This window comes from Procambarus clarkii, chromosome 79 (genome assembly GCF_040958095.1).
Source record: "Procambarus clarkii isolate CNS0578487 chromosome 79, FALCON_Pclarkii_2.0, whole genome shotgun sequence".
NCBI classification, from domain to species: domain Eukaryota; kingdom Metazoa; phylum Arthropoda; class Malacostraca; order Decapoda; family Cambaridae; genus Procambarus; species Procambarus clarkii.
The window spans coordinates 10,029,571-10,051,323 of NC_091228.1; the positions used below are offsets into that span (position 1 = coordinate 10,029,571).

General features: G+C 41.5%; 1 protein-coding gene across 1 annotated transcript in view; it reads right to left on the reverse strand.

Annotated features, from left to right (window-relative positions):
• Positions 1-21,753, reverse strand: part of LOC138349723 (murinoglobulin-2-like) — a 241,512-nt gene that overhangs the window by 208,497 nt on the left and 11,262 nt on the right. The gene's annotated exons all lie outside the window — the stretch shown is intronic.

A 21,753-nucleotide genomic window follows, 5' to 3' on the forward strand; every position in this document is an offset into this window, starting at 1 on the left:
TGCCAGCTACAGGTTGGATTTGTGGTTGAAGGCCTCCACGACGGTGCCTTCAGTGGAACTGTGATTTGGCTGGCCTGTGGCCGGGGTAGATTTGCTGAAAGAATCAGAGGATTCATCGTGGGCCTCGATGAAGAGAACCAGGGCTACTCATCGTGAGCACCGTGGAGCATCCCGTGTCTTCAGAGGAAGACAATTCTGTACATTGTGTATTTATACCCCCCATGTGACAGTTTATATATATATATTTATGGTGGTAGTGAAATAAGATATTTAAATTAGTGCATTTGTATCCCTTTCCCCTTTAATTTACTTGCGTTACGGAACGCACCCCTTGAAAGCCACTACTAACTTGGGGCCGGATACCCAAACTCTAATAACCTCAGAGAAGAACCCAGTTGCGACCCAAAGGGCCGTAACAATACCTCACAGTGTGTACCTCAGTGTATACCTCAGTGAATACCTCAGTGTACACCACACAGTGTACACCTCACAGTGTACACCTCACAGTGTATACCTCACAGTGTACACCTCACAGTGTATACCATACAGTGTTTACTTCACAGTGTATACCTCACAGTGTTTACCTCACAGTGTTTACCTCAGAGTGTTTACCTCACAGTGTATACCTCACAGTGTATACCTCACAGTGTATACCTCAGTGTATACCTCACAGTGTGTACCTCAGTGTATACCTCAGTGAATACCTCAGTGTACACTACACAGTGTACACCTCACAGTGTACACCTCACAGTGTATACCTCACAGTGTACACCTCACAGTGTATACCATACAGTGTTTACTTCACAGTGTATACCTCACAGTGTTTACCTCACAGTGTTTACCTCAGAGTGTTTACCTCACAGTGTATACCTCACAGTGTATACCTCACAGTGTATACCTCAGTGTATACCTCACAGTGTGTTCCTCAGTGTATACTTCAAAGTTTTTACCTCACAGTGTGTACCTCACAGCGTTTACCTCAGTGTTTACCTCACAGTGTTTACCTCAGTGTATACCTCACAGTGTTTACCTCACAGTGTTTACCTCACCGTGTTTACCTCACAGTGATTTCCTCACAGTGTTTACCTCACAGTGTATACCTCGCAGTGTTTACCTCACAGTGTATACCTCACAGTGTTTACCTCACAGTGTTGACCTCACAATGTTTACCTCACAGTGTTTACCTCACAGTGTATACCTCACAGTGTATACCTCAGTGTTTACCTCACAGTGTTTACCTCACAGTGTTTACCTCACAGTGTATTCCACTCAGTGTTTACCTCACAGTGTATTCCACTCAGTGTTTACCTCTCAGTGTCATGACCCTGGTAATTACAGATCTATGAGTCACATGTCATGCACTTGCAAGATGCTTGAAAGAATCATCCTAAACCGACTGTTGCACAAAATAGGCAGACAAGGGTAGGGGATCAATGGATTTGTTAATAAAGGACGGAGCACAGCAAACTGTATAGTTAATTATTTGGCTAATGACACTGCTAGGTACTCTGTACCTAGCTGTGAGATTAGTAAATAATTATGGCTGTGTAGCTGTAAATACAAATACTCTGTATTTGTTGACATCAAAGGAGCCTTTGACAAAGAACAAGGGACTGCGATCCTAGACGAGCTTGCATGCATGGGTGTCAAGGAAAAACTCATGAAATGGGGTTGAAGACTACCTCACAGGGAGGAAAGCCAAGGTTTGCTTCAATGGAGCAGTCTCAAGAACAATGAGTATGGAACTCGGAACTCCCCAAGACGGGGTCTTGAGCCCACACTATTCAATATACTTATGAAGACCATTGCAAATATTGATTTTTCGGAAGGACCAAAACAATTGGGATATGCAGATGATGTTCTAATACAATCCCCACCTTGGGAAAAATTAAATAGTCCGTTGAACTTCTTGGCAGGAAATGTGTTGAACTCTGTTTCACTCTCCACAAACAAGACAAAAGCAAACTCTCATCACAAGCGGGGAGAAAATGAAGAACTTCAAATTAATGGTGTAACACTTGAATGGGTTGACCACTAACGGTACCTTGGCGTCACTGTCGGCTCTTACAAGGGAAAGAAATAGGGGCTTAACCAACCTATAAGAAAATGCAAAAGTCGACTCAGGGCACTGAAAGCTATGACCTGGAATGGACATGGAGCCTCTATTGCTATGCTTAAAATGATGTACACAGCATATATGCGCTCCGTCATAGACTATGCCGCACCAGTTTTGTGCACCTACTGCCAAAACGACATGAAAAGGCTCGAAAGCATACAAAATGAAGCCATGACACTCATTCTTGGAGTTCCAAGAACTGCCTAAACGTCTAATCTATGAGAGGAGCTGTCCCTCCCCAGTATTAAAAGCAGAATTAAGGAACTGAATGCTATGCTTGCAATTAAGATAGCCAGAGATCCCTATTTTAATGATATTGCCAAGAAAAAAATTTCTGTGCTGCTAACAGGAGGAAACAGGAGAAGCAAAAAATAATAACACAGATCAGTCTGCTACCACTAAGAACTTCACCTGCTTGAGCAAATCCGTGAGTTCATGCCTGTAGAGAGGTTACCTCCCTGGGAGGATGACTCTTGCAGGATTATTGTCACTGAAATGGCAACGAAAAAATCCAACATGATAGCACAAGAAATGAGGCACAATTGTCTCGAGGAAGCCTGAAATTAAATAGATGAAATCTATACTGATGGGTCATTTAATCCTGTCAATGGCAGGGCTGGTGCAACATACACTGTAATTAAGGATACACTTTTCAACGCACAAATGAAGAAAAAGCACGTATTGAGAACTATGCCTCTTCAACGCAAGTAGAGCTAACTGCCATTGTTATGACATTAAGATTCCTTGAACGAAACACTAATGGTGCAGTGATCTGCACTGACTCAAAAGAAGCACTGCAAAGTCTAAGTAAAAATCGGGCATAAAATCTTGGGATAGTCGCTGAAATCAAGAGAGCTGTGGGGGTACTTACCAATTAGGGAAGAGTCGTCTCGTTTCTGTGGATCCTCTCCAATGTTGGAATATGTGGAAATGAACGAGCAGATGTGCTGGCTGCTGAAGGCGCTGAAGGAGATCATATTGAATACGTCATACCCAAGACCCTTCTAAAAATTAGAGGTATTGTCTGACAACATCACCATGACAAGGTAACTGAGGAAAGGAGGATAGAAGCACAAACCAGTGAATCTGTACGACGGTACAATATGGTTGCAGCTGGCAATCCCAATCAATATGGACGAAGAGGAGGAGGACGCAGGAGAGAAACAGTAATAGCGAGAATCCGTCTTGGATACAAATATCCATGGAGTTTCGGAATGGAAACAACAAGTGATCAGCGAAGTTGCAGAATCTGTGATGAGAGTGAAGGACATCGCCTTGACCACTATCTACGAGAATGTGAATACCTGAGAGACATTAGAAATATGTGTTGAATAAAAATCCCCACATTGTTAGAGTTAGGAAAACGCTATTTATCAAATATTGATATTTGATTCCCACAGCCGGTGGCCCAAGATGAGACACCCCACTCCCACAGCTGGTGGCCCAAGATGAGATGCCCCACTCCCACAGCTGGTGGCCCAAGATGAGACGCCCCACTCCCACAGCTGGTGGCCCAAGATGAGATGCCCCGCTCCCACAGCTGGTGCCCCAAGATGAGACGCCCCACTCCCACAGCTGGTGGTGTACCCACGGGTGGGGTTGGGTACCCACGATTGGGTGGGTGAGTGTGGACCAGGCGCCGCGTGGAATGCCCAGTCACTCCCCCCGACGCCACACCAGTCTTGGCCTCCTGCTCCTCCTTCCCCCCTCCCCGGGTCCCAGCTAAAAGTCTGCTTCACCAGATCTTTCCTCCTTTCATCTTTCAGGAAAATTAGGTTAGGAAAACACTATTTGTCAAATATTGATACTGTTCTTAAAAGATTCCCCCATTTTGCACCCGTAAGATAACGTAAGCTTTTTAGTGTTGATGGATGTTAATCTTCTTGTTTGAGGAGCTGTTCACTTGAGACAGTTAAGCAAGTCCCAGCTGTGTCTGGGTACAAGTGACAGGATGAACAACCCAGCTGGTTTCTTTCCTATTGGGGAGTGTTGAACATGCTGCTATGACAGTGTGTCCACTCACAGGATGAGTAGCACTGCCCAATACTGTTACTATGGCGGTGTGTTCACTCACAGGATGAGTAGCGCTGCCCAATACTGTCACTATGATGGTGTGTCCACTCACAGGATGAGTGGCGCTGCCCAATACTGTTACTATGGCGGTGTGTTCACTCAGAGGATGAGTGGTACTGCCCAATACTGTCACTATGGCGGTGTGTTCACTCACAGGATGAGTGGCGCTGCCCAATACTGTCACAATGGCGGTGTGATCATTCACAGGATGAGTGGCGCTATCCAATACTGTCACTATGGTAGTGTGTTCACTCAGAGGATGAGTGGTACTGCCCAATACTGTCACTATAGCGGTGTGTTCACTCAGAGGATGCGTGGTGCTGCCCAATACTGTCACTATGGCGGTGTGTTCACTCAGAGGGTGCGTGGTGCTGCCCAATACTGTCACAATTGGCAATGTGTTCACTCACAGGATACCTTCTTGATGGGGTTCTGGGAGTTTTTCTATTCCTCAAGCCCGGCCCGAGGCCAGGCTTGATTTGTGAGAATTTGGTCAACCAGGCTGTTGACCAAATTTTGTGAGAATTTGGTCAACCTTGGAGCGGCCCACAGGCCAACAAACCCATCACAGCCTGGTTGGTCCGGCACTCCTTGAAGAAAAATATCTAGTTTTTTCTTGAAGATGTCCACGGTTGTTCCGACAATATTTCTTATGCTCACTGGGAGGACGTTGAACAACCGTGGACCTCTGATGTTCATACAGTGTTCTCTGATTGTGCCTATGGCACCTCTGCTCTTCACTGGTTCTATTCTGCATTTTCTTCCATACTGTTCACTCCAGTACGTTGTTATTTTACTGTGCAGATTTGGGACCTGTCCCTCCAGTATTTTCCATGAGTATATTATTTGGTATCTCTCTCTTCTCCTTTCTAGTGAGTATATTTGGAGAGCTTTGAGACAATGCCAATAATTTAGGTGCTTTATCTCGTCTATGCGTGCCGTATATGTTCTCTATATTTCCTCTATTTCAGAAATCTCTCCTGGTCTAAAGGGGGGAAGTGAGTACTGAGCAGTACTCAAGACTGGACCACACAAGTGATTTGAAGAGTACAACCATTGTGATGGGATCTCTGTACTTGAAGGTTCACGTAATCCATCCTATCATTTTTCTTGCTGACGCAATACTTGCTTGTTTATGCTCCCTAAACGTTAGGTCGTCGGACATCACTATTCCCAAATCCTTCACATGCTGTTTTCCTACTATGGGCAGATTCGATTGTTTTGTACCCTATATTATGTTTCAGATCCTCATTTTTGCCGTTTCTGAGTACCTGGCATTTATCGCCGTTAAACATCATGTTATTTTCTGCTGCCCAATAGAAAAATTTCTTAAGGTCTGTTTGTAGTTTTTCACTGACTTAAGCAGAGGTAATTTTCATGCTGATTTTTGTATCATCTGCAAAGGATGACACGAAGCCGTGACTTGTATTTTTTTCTATAACTGACATGAGAATAAGGAATAGCAGTGGTGCAAGGACTGTACCTTGAGGTACAGAGCTATTAACTGCGCTCGGACTCGATTTTTCTTGATTGACTGTTACTCTGTGTTCTGTTCGACAGGAAATTAAGTATCCAGCGTCCTACTTTACCAGTTAAACCCATTACCTCATTTTGTGTGCAATCACTCCGTGGTCACATTTGTCGAATGCCTTTGCAAAATCTGTGTATACAACATCTGCATTGTTTTTCTTCTAATGCCTTAGTGATTTTGTCATAATGGTCAAGTAGCTGTAAGAGGCATGATCTTCCTGTTCTAAATCCATGATGGCCTGGATTGTGGAGGTCATTGGTTTCCATGAATCTAGTGATCTGACTCCTGATCACTCTCTCAAATACTTTTATTATGTGGGACGTTAGTGTAACTGGTCTATAATTCTTTGCCAATGCTTTGCTACCTCCCTTGTGTAGAGGGGCTATGTCTGCTGCTTTCAGCGCATCTGGTACCTCTCCCATGTCCAAGCTCTTCCTCCACACTATACTGAGAGCCTGTGCTACTGGCACTTTGCATTTCGTTATAAATATTGAATTCCACGAGTCTGGATCCGGGGCTGAGTGCATGGACATATTGTCAATTTCTCTTTCAAAATCTGCTACACTCGTGTTGATATCAGTTATATTTACAGGTGTTTGGATATCACTCAAAGAAATTTTCCGAATCTTCCACTTTCATGCTGTGTATCGGAGTGATAAACATGTCCTCATACTGCTTTTTTAAGATTTCACTAATTTCTTTGTCATCTTCAGTGTATGAACCTTCTCTAATATGAATAGGTCCAATACTGGCAGTGGTTTTTGGTTTTGATTTAGCATATGTGAAGAAATATTTTGGGTGTTTCTTTATTTCTTGAATTGCTTTCTGTTTTAGTTGCCTTTCTTCTGTCTGATAGGAATGCTTCAGTCTCTATTCGATTTCTTGAATCTCCCTGTTTAAATTATTTCTTCTTTGTAGGGAGAGTTGTGTCTGCTTTTCGTTCCTAGTTGGTTCTGTAATCTGCTGACTGAGCGAGAATTTGTCACAGGATCACAGAAGTTCTCTAACCTGTGGTTGGTTATTTCCAGGTTGATTTCCTGCTATAATGTTATTGTTTACTATTCTCCATTTTAAACTGGGTAGATTGAAGTCTCCAAGGAAGATAATATTTGGTACTGGGCTTGCTAGGTTATCAAGGATATTCTCTATTTTGTGGGTCTGTTAAGTGAATTCCTCAACTGTTGTATCTGGCGGTTTGTATATTAACATAATAAGTAGATTAATATTTTCTTCCTTGATTCCAAGTACCTCTACCACCTCATTGGACGATATATATATATATATATATATATATATATATATATATATATATATATATATATATATATATATATATATATATATATATATATATATATATAAATATATATATGTCGTACCTAGTAGCCAGAACGCACTTCTCAGCCTACTATGCAAGGCCCAATTTGCCTAATAAGCCAAATTTTCATGAATTAATTGTTTTTCGACAACCTAACCTACCTAACCTAACCTAACCTAACTTTTTCGGCTACCAAACCTAACCTAACCTATAAAGATAGGTTAGGTTAGGTTAGGTAGGGTTGGTTAGGTTCGGTCATATATCTACGTTAATTTTAACTCCAATAAAAAAAAATTGACCTCATACATAATGAAATGGGTAATGTTATCATTTCATAAGAAAAAAATTAGAGAAAATATATTAATTCAGGAAAACTTGGCTTATTAGGCAAATCGGGCCTTGCATAGTAGGCCGAGAAGTGCATTCTGGCTACTAGGTACGACATATATATATATATATATATATATATATATATATATATATATATATATATATATATATATATATATATATATATATATATATATATATATATATATGTATATATATATATAACTGAAAACTCACACCCCAGAAGTGACTCGAACCCATACTCCCAGAAGCAACGCAACTGGTATGTACAAGACGCCTTAATCCACTTGACCATCACGACCGGACAAAATGAGGTGATAGCCGAGGCTATTTGAACCACCCCACCGCCGGCACTCGGATAGTAATCTTGGGCATAGCATTTTACCAAATCACCTCATTCTTTGGGGCACACGTGAGGAACACAAATGCGAACAAGCCTGAATGGTCCCCAGGACAATATGCAACTGAAAACTCACACCCCAGAAGTGACTCGAACCCATACTCCCAGAAGCAACGCAACTGGTATGTACAAGACGCCTTAATCCACTTGACCATCACGACCAGACAAAATGAGGTGATAGCCGAGGCTATTTGAACCACCCCACCGCCGGCACTCGGATAGTAATCTTGGGCATAGCATTTTACCAAATCACCTCATTCTTTGGGGCACACGTGAGGAACACAAATGCGAACAAGCCTGAATGGTCCCCAGGACAATATGCAACTGAAAACTCACACCCCAGAAGTGACTCGAACCCATACTCCCAGAAGCAACGCAACTGGTATGTACAAGACGCCTTAATCCACTTGACCATCACGACCGGACAAAATGAGGTGATAGCCGAGGCTATTTGAACCACCCCACCGCCGGCACTCGGATAGTAATCTTGGGCATAGCATTTTACCAAATCACCTCATTCTTTGGGGCACACGTGAGGAACACAAATGCGAACAAGCCTGAATGGTCCCCAGGACAATATGCAACTGAAAACTCACACCCCAGAAGTGACTCGAACCCATACTCCCAGAAGCAACGCAACTGGTATGTACAAGACGCCTTAATCCACTTGACCATCACGACCAGACAAAATGAGGTGATAGCCGAGGCTATTTGAACCACCCCACCGCCGGCACTCGGATAGTAATCTTGGGCATAGCATTTTACCAAATCACCTCATTCTTTGGGGCACACGTGAGGAACACAAATGCGAACAAGCCTGAATGGTCCCCAGGACAATATGCAACTGAAAACTCACACCCCAGAAGTGACTCGAACCCATACTCCCAGAAGCAACGCAACTGGTATGTACAAGACGCCTTAATCCACTTGACCATCACGACCGGACAAAATGAGGTGATAGCCGAGGCTATTTGAACCACCCCACCGCCGGCACTCGGATAGTAATCTTGGGCATAGCATTTTACCAAATCACCTCATTCTTTCGGGCACACGTGAGGAACACAAATGCGAACAAGCCTGAATGGTCCCCAGGACAATATGCAACTGAAAACTCACACCCCAGAAGTGACTCGAACCCATACTCCCAGAAGCAACGCAACTGGTATGTACAAGACGCCTTAATCCACTTGACCATCACGACCGGACAAAATGAGGTGATAGCCGAGGCTATTTGAACCACCCCACTGCCGGCACTCGGATAGTAATCTTGGGCATAGCATTTTACCAAATCACCTCATTCTTTGGGGCACACGTGAGGAACACAAATGCGAACAAGCCTGAATGGTCCCCAGGACAATATGCAACTGAAAACTCACACCCCAGAAGTGACTCGAACCCATACTCCCAGAAGCAACGCAACTGGTATGTACAAGACGCCTTAATCCACTTGACCATCACGACCAGACAAAATGAGGTGATAGCCGAGGCTATTTGAACCACCCCACCGCCGGCACTCGGATAGTAATCTTGGGCATAGCATTTTACCAAATCACCTCATTCTTTGGGGCACACGTGAGGAACACAAATGCGAACAAGCCTGAATGGTCCCCAGGACAATATGCAACTGAAAACTCACACCCCAGAAGTGACTCGAACCCATACTCCCAGAAGCAACGCAACTGGTATGTACAAGACGCCTTAATCCACTTGACCATCACGACCGGACAAAATGAGGTGATAGCCGAGGCTATTTGAACCACCCCACCGCCGGCACTCGGATAGTAATCTTGGGCATAGCATTTTACCAAATCACCTCATTCTTTGGGGCACACGTGAGGAACACAAATGCGAACAAGCCTGAATGGTCCCCAGGACAATATGCAACTGAAAACTCACATCCCAGAAGTGACTCGAACCCATACTCCCAGAAGCAACGCAACTGGTATGTACAAGACGCCTTAATCCACTTGACCATCACGACCGGACAAAATGAGGTGATAGCCGAGGCTATTTGAACCACCCCACCGCCGGCACTCGGATAGTAATCTTGGGCATAGCATTTTACCAAATCACCTCATTCTTTGGGGCACACGTGAGGAACACAAATGCGAACAAGCCTGAATGGTCCCCAGGACAATATGCAACTGAGAACTCACACCCCAGAAGTGACTCGAACCCATACTCCCAGAAGCAACGCAACTGGTATGTACAAGACGCCTTAATCCACTTGACCATCACGACCGGACAAAATGAGGTGATAGCCGAGGCTATTTGAACCACCCCACCGCCGGCACTCGGATAGTAATCTTGGGCATAGCATTTTCCAAATCACCTCATTCTTTGGGGCACACGTGAGGAACACAAATGCGAACAAGCCTGAATGGTCCCCAGGACAATATGCAACTGAAAACTCACACCCCAGAAGTGACTCGAACCCATACTCCCAGAAGCAACGCAACTGGTATGTACAAGACGCCTTAATCCACTTGACCATCACGACCGGACAAAATGAGGTGATAGCCGAGGCTATTTGAACCACCCCACCGCCGGCACTCGGATAGTAATCTTGGGCATAGCATTTTACCAAATCACCTCATTCTTTGGGGCACACGTGAGGAACACAAATGCGAACAAGCCTGAATGGTCCCCAGGACAATATGCAACTGAATATCGTGATGGTCAAGTGGATTAAGGCGTCTTGTACATACCAGTTGCGTTGCTTCTGGGAGTATGGGTTCGAGTCACTTCTGGGGTGTGAGTTTTCAGTTGCATATTGTCCTGGGGACCATTCAGGCTTGTTCGCATTTGAGTTCCTCACGTGTGCCCCAAAGAATGAGGTGATTTGGTAAAATGCTATGCCCAAGATTACTATCCGAGTGCCGGCGGTGGGGTGGTTCAAATAGCCTCGGCTATCACCTCATTTTGTCCGGTCGTGATGGTCAAGTGGATTAAGGCGTCTTGTACATACCAGTTGCGTTGCTTCTGGGAGTATGGGTTCGTGTCACTTCTGGGGTGTGAGTTTTCAGTTGCATATTGTCCTGGGGACCATTCAGGCTTGTTCGCATTTGTGTTCCTCACGTGTGCCCCAAAGAATGAGGTGATTTGGTAAAATGCTATGCCCAAGATTACTATCCGAATGCCGGCGGTGGGGTGGTTCAAATAGCCTCGGCTATCACCTCATTTTGTCCGGTCGTGATGGTCAAGTGGATTAAGGCGTCTTGTACATACCAGTTGCGTTGCTTCTGGGAGTATGGGTTCGAGTCACTTCTGAGGTGTGAGTTTTCAGTTGCATATTGTCCTGGGGACCATTCAGGCTTGTTCGCATTTGTGTTCCTCACGTGTGCCCCAAAGAATGAGGTGATATGGTAAAATGCTATGCCCAAGATTACTATCCGAGTGCCGGCGGTGGGGTGGTTCAAATAGCCTCGGCTATCGCCTCATTTTGTCCGGTCGTGATGGTCAAGTGGATTAAGGCGTCTTGTACATACCAGTTGCGTTGCTTCTGGGAGTATAGGTTCGAGTCACTTCTGGGGTGTGAGTTTTCAGTTGCATATTGTCCTGGGGACCATTCAGGCTTGTTCGCATTTGTGTTCCTTACGTGTGCCCCAAAGAATGAGGTGATTTGGTAAAATGCTATGCCCAAGATTACTATCCGAGTGCCGGCGGTGGGGTGGTTCAAATAGCCTCGGCTATCACCTCATTTTGTCCGGTCGTGATGGTCAAGTGGATTAAGGCGTCTTGTACATACCAGTTGCGTTGCTTCTGGGAGTATGGGTTCGAGTCACTTCTGGGGTGTGAGTTTTCAGTTGCATATTGTCCTGGGGACCATTCAGGCTTGTTCGCATTTGTGTTCCTCACGTGTGCCCCAAAGAATGAGGTGATTTGGTAAAATGCTATGCCCAAGATTACTATCCGAGTGCCGGCGGTGGGGTGGTTCAAATAGCCTCGGCTATCACCTCATTTTGTCCGGTCGTGATGGTCAAGTGGATTAAGGCGTCTTGTACATACCAGTTGCGTTGCTTCTGGGAGTATGGGTTCGAGTCACTTCTGGGGTGTGAGTTTTCAGTTGCATATTGTCCTGGGGACCATTCAGGCTTGTTCGCATTTGTGTTCCTCACGTTGCCCCAAAGAATGAGGTGATTTGGTAAAATGCTATGCCCAAGATTACTATCCGAGTGCCGGCGGTGGGGTGGTTCAAATAGCCTCGGCTATCACCTCATTTTGTCCGGTCGTGATGGTCAAGTGGATTAAGGCGTCTTGTACATACCAGTTGCGCTGCTTCTGGGAGTATGGGTTCGAGTCACTTCTGGGGTGTGAGTTTTCAGTTGCATATTGTCCTGGGGACCATTCAGGCTTGTTCGCATTTGTGTTCCTCACGTGTGCCCCAAAGAATGAGGTGATTTGGTAAAATGCTATGCCCAAGATTACTATCCGAGTGCCGGCGATGGGGTGGTTCAAATAGCCTCGGCTATCACCTCATTTTGTCCGGTCGTGATGGTCAAGTGGATTAAGGCGTCTTGTACATACCAGTTGCGTTGCTTCTGGGAGTATGGGTTCGAGTCACTTCTGGGGTGTGAGTTTTCAGTTGCATATTGTCCTGGGGACCATTCAGGCTTGTTCGCATTTGTGTTCCTCACGTGTGCCCCAAAGAATGAGGTGATTTGGTAAAATGCTATGCCCAAGATTACTATCCGAGTGCCGGCGGTGGGGTGGTTCAAATAGCCTCGGCTATCACCTCATTTTGTCCGGTCGTGATGGTCAAGTGGATTAAGGCGTCTTGTACATACCAGTTGCGTTGCTTCTGGGAGTATGGGTTCGAGTCACTTCTGGGGTGTGAGTTTTCATTTGCATATTTTCCTGGGGACCATTCAGGCTAGTTCGCATATATATATATATATATATATATATATATATATATATATATATATATATATATATATATATATATATATATATATATATATATATATATATATATATATGTCGTACCTAGTAGCCAGAACTCACTTCTCAGCCTACTATTCAAGGCCCGATTTGCCTAATAAGCCAAGTTTTCCTGAATTAATATATTTACTATAATTTTTTTCTTATGAAATGATAAAGCAACCCTTTTCTCTATGTATGAGGTCAATTTTTTTTTATTGGAGTTAAAATTAACGTAGATATATGACCGAACCTAACCAACCCTACCTAACCTAACCTAACCTATATTTATAGGTAAGGTTAGGTTAGGTAGCCAAAAAAAGCTAGGTTAGGTTAGGTTAGGTAGGTTAGGTAGACAAAAAAACATTAATTCATGAAAACTTGGCTTATTAGGCAAATCGGGCCTTGAATAGTAGGCTGAGAAGTGCGTTTTGGCTATTAGGTACGACATATATATATATATATATATATATATATATATATATATATATATATATATATATATATATATATATATATATATGTCGTACCTAGTAGCCAGAACGCACTTCTCAGCCTACTATGCATGGCCCGATTTGCCTAATAAGCCAAGTTTTCCTGAATTAATATATTTTCTCTAATTATTTTCTTATGAAATGATAAAGCTACCCATTTCATTATGTATGAGGTCAATTTTTTTTTATTGGAGTAAAAATTAGCGTAGATATATGACCGAACCTAACCAACCCTACCTAACCTAACCTAACCAATCTTTATAGGTTAGGTTAGGTTAGGTAGCCGAAAAAGTTAGGTTAGGTTAGGTTAGGTAGGTTAGGTAGTCGAAAAAAAAATAATTCATGAAATCTTGGCTTATTAGGCAAATCGGGCCTTGCATAGTAGGCTGAGAAGTGCGTTCTGGCTACTAGGTACGACATATATATATATATATATATATATATATATATATATATATATATATATATATATGTCGTACCTAGTAGCCAGAACGCACTTCTCAGCCTACTATTCAAGGCCCGATTTGCCTAATAAGCCAAGTTTTCCTGAATTATTATATTTTCTCAAATTTTGTTCTTATGAAATGATAAAACTACCCATTTCATTATGTATGAGGTCAATTTTTTGTTATTGGAGGTAAAATTATCGTAGATATATGACCTCACCTAACCAACCCTACCTAACCTCACCTAACCTATCTTTATAGGTTAGGTTAGGTAGCTGAAAAAGTTAGGTTAGGTTAGGTTAAGTAGGTTAGGTAGTCGAAAAACAATTAATTCATGAAAACTTGGCTTATTAGGCAAATCGGGCCTTGCATAGTATGCTGAGAAGTGCGTTCTGGCTACTAGGTACGACATATATATACATATATATATATATATATATATATATATATATATATATATATATATATATATATATATATATATATATATATATATATATATATATTATTATATATGACCGAAAAAGTAAGATTAATAATTCTAACACGAATTTTCTCAATCTTTCGTACATTTCTTTTCACTGTTGGAGATAATTAAAAAATCAATTCTCCAAAATTCATTTTTATTTCTAGTCTGACGCGACACTTGAGCGCCTTTCGTAAAACTTATTACATTTTCAAAGACTTTACACATACACAACTGAATAGAACTTACATATCTCCGATTTTGTTTATATCTACATTTGAGTGAGGTGGATGGGGTGAGGTGGTATTTAATAGGGTATTAATTTCATCAACACAACACCGAACACGAAACAATGGGTATTGAAATGGAAGTGATTGTAGAAAGCCTATTGGTCCATATTTCTTGATGCTTCTATATTGGAGCGGAGTCTTGGGGTGGGTAGAATATAGTTGTGCATTAATTGGCTGTTGATTGCTGGTGTTGACTTCTTAATGTGCAGTGCCTCGCAAAAGTCAAGCCGTCTGCTATCGCTGTATCTATCGATGATTTCTGTGTTGTTTACTAGCATTTCTCTGGCGATGGTTTGGTTGTGGGAAGAGATTATATGTTCCTTGATGGAGCCCTGTTGCTTATGCATCGTTAAACGCCTTGAAAGAGATGTTGTTGTCTTGCCTATATACTGGGTATTTTGGAGCTTACAGTCCCCAAGTGGGTATTTGAAGGCATAGACAACGTTGGTCTCTTTTAAAGCGTTCTGCTTTGTGTCTGGAGAGTTTCTCATGAGTAGGCTGGCCGTTTTTCTGGTTTTATAGTAAATCGTCAGATGTATCCTCTGATTTTTGTCTGTAGGGATAACGTTTCTATTAACAATATCTTTCAGGACCCTTTCCTCCGTTTTATGAGCTGTGGAAAAGACGTTCCTGTAAAATAGTCTAATAGGGGGTATAGGTGTTGTGTTAGTTGTCTCTTCAGAGGTTGCATGGCGTTTCACTTTCCTTCTTATGATGTCTTCGACGAAACCAATGGAGAAGCCGTTGTTGACTAGGACCTGCCTTACCCTACAGAGTTCTTCGTCGACTTGCTTCCATTCTGAGCTGTGGCTGAGAGCACGGTCGACATATGTGTTAACAACACTCCTCTTGTACCTGTCTGGGCAGTCGCTGTTGGCTTTTAGGCACATTCCTATGTTCGTTTCCTTAGTGTAGACTGCAGTGTGGAAACCTCCGCTCTTTTCCATGACTGTTACATCTAGAAAGGGCAGCTTCCCATCCTTTTCCATCTCGTAAGTGAAACACAGCACGGAACTCTGCTCAAATGCCTCCTTCAGCTCCTGCAGATGTCTGACATCAGGTACCTGTGTAAAAATGTCGTCAACATACCTGCAGCATATGGCCGGTTTCAAGTTCATGTCGACTAAGACTTTTTGCTCGATGGTACCCATGTAGAAGTTTGCAAACAGGACACCTAGGGGAGAACCCATGGCGACCCCATCTACTTGCTTATACATGTGCCCATCCGGGCTCAAGAAGGGTGCCTCTTTAGTACAAGCTTGGAGTAGTTTCCTCAGAATATTTTCTGGTATGTCAAGAGGAGTACAGGCTGGATCACGATACACTCTGTCGGCTATCATCCCGATTGTCTCGTCCACAGGTACGTTGGTAAACAGCGATTCTACGTCCAACGAGGCTCTTATCCCTGTGGCCCGTGTGCCCCGCAGTAAGTCAACAAATTCCTTTGGAGACTTCAGGCTGAAGGCGCAAGGAACATAAGGAGTCTGCAGGCCGTTGAGTCGCTTCGCCAGTCTGTACGTGGGTGTGGGTATCTGGCTAATGATTGGCCGAAGTGGGTTTCCGGGCTTGTGTGTCTTGACATTTCCATACACATATCCAGGTTTATATTCCCCAATGATCTTTGGCAGGTGGAGTCCGGATTTTTTGGCGTTCACAGTTTCGATCAGTTTGTTGACCTTTGCTTTTAATTCGGCTGTAGTGTCCTTCGTTACCCTTTGGAACTTAGTTTGGTCAGAGAGTATGAGGTTCATTTTCGCCAGATATTCGTCTTTTTTAAGAATGACATATATTGGCGACTTGTCACCTCTCCTGACAACTATCTCCTTGTTCTCACGAAGGCTTTTAGCTGCCGCTTTGAGCTCGGGGGACAGTATGGTGCTTCTGTAATTGCCTCGATTCTTTCCTCCTTCTGCAATAAGTTCTGCTTGTAAGGTATCTTTGGTAGTGACCTTCTTTTGTGTCTCGAGGTCGAATATGTCGTCCAACAGAATTTCCAACTCTACTTTCGGGGCCATCTCACTCGGTCTGGACATAACGTGACAGTTTATGCCCAGATTTAGGAGAGTGACTTGGTCCTCAGTGAGGTTAATTCCTGCAAGGTTCAGGAAGTCATCTCTTGGTCGTGGAATTGCCATAGGTCCTCCTAAATCTGGGCATAAACTGTCACATTATGTCCAGACCGAGTGAGATGGCCCGGAAAGTAGAGTTGGAAATTCTGTTGGACGACATATTCGACCTCGAGACACAAAAGAAGGTCACTACCAAAGATACCTTACAAGCAGAACTTATTGCAGAAGGAGGAAAGAATCGAGGCAATTACAGAAGCACCATACTGTCCCCCGAGCTCAAAGCGGCAGCTAAAAGCCTTCATGAGAACAAGGAGATAGTTGTCAGGAGAGGTGACAAGTCGCCAATATATGTCATTCTTAAAAAAGACGAATATCTGGCGAAAATGAACCTCATACTCTCTGACCAAACTAAGTTCCAAAGGGTAACGAAGGACACTACAGCCGAATTAAAAGCAAAGGTCAACAAACTGATCGAAACTGTGAACGCCAAAAAATCCGGTCTCCACCTGCCAAAGATCATTGGGGAATATAAACCTGGATATGTGTATGGAAATGTCAAGACACACAAGCCTGGAAACCCACTTCGGCCAATCATTAGCCAGATACCCACACCCACGTACAGACTGGCGAAGCGACTCAACGGCCTGCTGACTCCTTATGTTCCTTGCGCCTTCAGCCTGAAGTCTCCAAAGGAATTTGTTGACTTACTGTGGGGCACACGGGCCACAGGGATAAGAGCCTCGTTGGACGTAGAATCGCTGTTTACCAACGTACCTGTGGACGAGACAATCGGGATGATAGCCGACAGAGTGTATCGTGATCCAGCCTGTACTCCTCTTGACATACCAGAAAATATTCTGAGGAAACTACTCCAAGCTTGTACTAAAGAGGCACCCTTCTTGAGCCCGGATGGGCACATGTATAAGCAAGTAGATGGGGTCGCCATGGGTTCTCCCCTAGGTGTCCTGTTTGCAAACTTCTACATGGGTACCATCGAGCAAAAAGTCTTAGTCGATATGAACTTGAAACCGGCCATATACTGCAGGTATGTTGACGACATTTTTACACAGGTACCTGATGTTAGACATCTGCAGGAGCTGAAGGAGGCATTTGAGCAGAGTTCCGTGCTGCGTTTCACTTACGAGATGGAAAAGGATGGGAAGCTGCCCTTTCTAGATGTAACAGTCATGGAAAAGAGCGGAGGTTTCCACACTGCAGTCTACACTAAGGAAACGAACATAGGAATGTGCCTAAATGCCAACAGCGACTGCCCAGACAGGTTCAAGAGGAGTGTTGTTAACGCATATGTCGACTGTGCTCTCAGCCACAGCTCAGAATGGAAGCAAGTCGACGAAGAACTCTGTAGGGTAAGGCAGGTCCTAGTCAACAACGGCTTCTCCAATCGTTTCGTCGAAGACATCATAAGAAGGAAAGTGAAACGCCATGCAACCTCTGAAGAGACAACTAACACAACACCTATACCCCCTATTAGACTATTACACAACTTCTTTTCCACAGCTCATTAAATGGAGGAAAGGGTCCTGAAAGATATTGTTAATAGAAACGTTATCCCTACAGACAAAAATCAGAGGATACAACTGGCGATTTACTATAAAACCAGAAAAACGGCCAGCCTACTCATGAGAAACTCTCCAGACACAAAGCAGAACGCTTTAAAAGAGACCAACGTCGTCTATGCCTTCAAATGCCCACTTGGGGACTGTAAGCTCCAAAAAACCCAGTATATAGGCAAGACAACAACATCTCTTTCTAGGCGTTTAACGATGCATAAGCAACAGGGCTCCATTAAGGAACATATAATCTCTTCCCACAACCAAACCATCACCAGAGAAATCCTAGTAAACAACACAGAAATCATCGATAGATACAGCGATAGCAGATGGCTTGACGTTTGCGAGGCACTGCACATTAAGAAGTCAACACCAGCAATCAACAGCCAATTAATGCACAACTATATTCTACTCACCTCAAGACTCCGCTCCAATATAGAAGCATCAAGAAATATGGACCAATAGGCTTTCTACAATCACTTCCATTTCAATACCCATTGTTTCGTGTTCTGTCTTGTGTTGATGAAATTAATACCCTATTAAATACCACCTCACCCCATCCACCTCACTCAAATGTAGATATAAACAAAATCGGAGATATGTAAGTTCTATTCAGTTGTGTATGTGTAAAGTCTTTGAAAATGTAATAAGTTTTACGAAACGCGCTCAAGTGTCGCGTCAGACTAGAAATAAAAATGAATTTTGGAGAATTGATTTTTGATTTACCTCCAACAGTGAAAAGAAATGTACGAAAGATTGAGAAAATTTGTGTTATAATTATTAATCTTACTTTTTCGGTCATATTTATTAATATATGTCTACAGGAAAGACTGCTACCAAAATATACTAATATATATATATATATATATATATATATATATATATATATATATATATATATATATATATATATATATATATATATATATATATATATATATATATATGTCGTACCTAGTAGCCAGAACGCACTTCTATGCCTACTATGCAAGGCCCGATTTGCCTAATAAGCCAAGTTTTTATGAATTAATTGTTTTTCGACCACCTAACCTACCTAACCTAACCTAACCTAGCTTTTTATGCTACCTAACCTAACCTAACCTATAAAGATAGGTTAGGTTAGGTTAGGTAGGGTTGGTTAGGTTCGGTCATATATCTACATTATTTTTAACTCCAATAAAAAAAAATTGACCTCATATGTAATGAAATGGGTAGCTTTATCATTTCATAAGAAACAAATTAGAGAAAATATATTAATTCAGGAAAACTTGGCTTATTAGGCAAATCGGGCCTTGCATAGTAGGCCGAGAAGTGCGTTCTGGCTACTAGGTACGACATATATATATATATATATATATGTCGTACCTAGTAGCCACAACACACTTCTGCGCCTACTATGCAAGGCCCAATTTGCCTAATAAGCCAAGTTTTCATGAATTAATTGTTTTTCGACAACCTAACCTACCTAACCTAACCTAACTTTTTCGGCTACCTAACCTAACTTTTTCGGCTACCTAACCTAACATAACGTATAAAGATAGGTTAGGTTAGGTTAGGTAGGGTTGGCTAGGTTCAGTCATATATCTACGTTAATTTTAACTCCAATAAAAAAAAATTGACCTCATACATAATGAAATGGGTAGCTTTATCATTTCATAAGAAAAAAATTAGAGAAAATATATTAATTCAGTAAAACTTGGCTTATTAGGCAAATCGGGCCTTGCATATTAGGCCGAGAAGTGCGTTCTGGCTACTAGGTACGACATATATATATATATATATATATATATATATATATATATATATATATATATATATATATATATATATATATGTCGTACCTAGTAGCCAGAACTCACTTTTTGGCCTACTATTCAAGGCCCGATTTGCCTAATAAGCCAAGTTTTCCTGAATTAATATATTTTTTCTAATTTTTTTCTTATGAAATGATAAAGCTACCCATTTCATTATGTATGAGGTCAATTTTTTTTTATTGGAGTTAAAATTAACGTAGATATATGACCGAACCTAACCAACCCTACCTAACCTAACCTAACCTATCTTTATAGGTTAGGTTTGGTTAGGTAGCCGAAAAAGTTAGGTTAGGTTAGGTTAGGTAGGTTAGGTAGTCGAAAAACAATTAATTCATGAAAACTTGGCTTATTAGGCAAATCGGGCCTTGCATAGTAGGCTGAGAAGTGCGTTCTGGCTACTAGGTACGACATATATATATATATATATATATATATATATATATATATATATATATATATATATATATATATATATATATATATATATATACATATATATATACATATATATATATATATATATATATATATATATATATATATATATATATATATATATATGTCGTACCTAGTAGCCAGAACTCACTTTTTGGCCTACTATTCAAGGCCCGATTTGCCTAATAAGCCAAGTTTTCCTGAATTAATATATTTTTTCTAATTTTTTTCTTATGAAATGATAAAGCTACCCATTTCATTATGTATGAGGTCAATATTTTTTTATTGGAGTTAAAATTAACGTAGATATATGACCGAACCTAACCAACCCTACCTAACCTAACCTAACCTATCTTTATAGGTTAGGTTTGGTTAGGTAGCCGAAAAAGTTAGGTTAGGTTAGGTTAGGTAGGTTAGGTAGTCGAAAAACAATTAATTCATGAAAACTTGGCTTACTAGGCAAATTTGGCCATGCATAGTAGGCTGAGAAGTGAGTTCTGGCTACTAGGTACGACATATATATATATATATATATATATATATATATATATATATATATATATATATATATATATATATATATATATATATATATATATATATATATATATATGTCGTACCTAGTAGCCAGAACGCACTTTTCAGCCTACTATGCAAGGCCCGATTTGCCTAATAAGCCAAGTTTTCATGAATTAATATATTTTCTCTAATTTTTTTCTTATGAAATGATAGAGCTACCCATTTCATTATGTATGAGGTCAATATGATTTTATTGGAGTTAAAATTAACGAAGATATATGACCGAACCTAACCAACCCTACCTAACCTAACCTAACCTATCTTTATAGGTTAGGTTATGTTAGGTAGCCGAAAAAGTTAAGTTAGGTTAGGTTAGGTAGGTTAGGTAGTCGAAAAACAATTAATTCATAAAAACTTGGCTTATTAGGCAAATCGGGCCTTGCATAGTAGGCTGACAAGTGCGTTCTGGCTACTAGGTACGACATATATATATATATATATATATATATATATATATATGTCGTACCTAGTAGCCAGAACGCACTTCTCATCCTACTATGCAAGGCCCGATTTGCCTAATAAGCCAAATTTTATTGAATTAATATATTTTCTCTAATTTTTTTCTTATGAAATGATAAAGCTACCCATTTCATTATGTATGAGGTCATTTTTTTTTATTGGAGTTAAAATTAACGTAGATATATGACAGAACCTAACCAACCCTACCTAACCTAACCTAACTTATCTTTATAGGTTAGGTTAGGTTAGGTAGCAGAAAAAGTTAGGTTAGGTTAGGTTAGGTAGGTTAGGTAGTCGAAAAAACATTAATTCATGAAAACTTGGCTTATTAGGCAAATCGGGCCTTGCATAGTAGGCTGAGAAGTGCGTTCTGGCTACTAGGTACGACATATATATATATATATATATATATATATAT